The sequence below is a fragment of the Triticum dicoccoides genome, chromosome 2A (assembly GCF_002162155.2).
Source record: "Triticum dicoccoides isolate Atlit2015 ecotype Zavitan chromosome 2A, WEW_v2.0, whole genome shotgun sequence".
NCBI classification, from domain to species: Eukaryota; Viridiplantae; Streptophyta; class Magnoliopsida; order Poales; family Poaceae; genus Triticum; species Triticum dicoccoides.
The window spans coordinates 723,020,754-723,021,353 of record NC_041382.1 but is presented as its reverse complement, the minus strand read 5'-3'; positions in this window follow the sequence as shown (position 1 = coordinate 723,021,353).

Below are 600 nucleotides of genomic sequence, written 5' to 3'. Positions count from 1 at the left end.
GACGGACGAGCAGAAGCAATCCTCTCTTTATTAGGGGTTGTTCGGCAATCCTCCCGCTCCATGAAATCTCAGGATCTGTGGAGCACCTCCTTCCCGACTCCATGATTTTGAACTGTTGTTCCATCAGCTCCGGGAGTAGAGTTGTGGAGTGGAGGGAATCCAAACATGCCTTTAGTATTAGGTAGAGATACGACAAGCAATTCTCTTGCGTGTTCTTGAAAAACATTCACAAAAAGAAAAGGTACGCTGCTTTGCTGGGCCTGCCCATTTAGTGACGCCCTCTTTGCCTCGCTACACACCTCTCTTGTTTATGTATAGTTTGGGTGGGCTGAGTAACAAAGAGAAATATGACGGGCCGAAAGCCCCGAATGGTCCACCAATGGCGTGAAACGGCGGTCACGAGCACGGAAAGATGCTGATGCGCTCTGCTCTGGACTGACACACTGTTGTCGGCGTCGCCGGCGCTGTGCTGCCTGTCATATGCCACCGCCCACCGCCACTAAAGTGCTTCCCCAGCGCCTCATCATCCACCCCACCCCTCCCTTCGCTCTCCCAGGAGGCCTACCGACACGTCATCACGCCACCACGGTCACCCTCCCT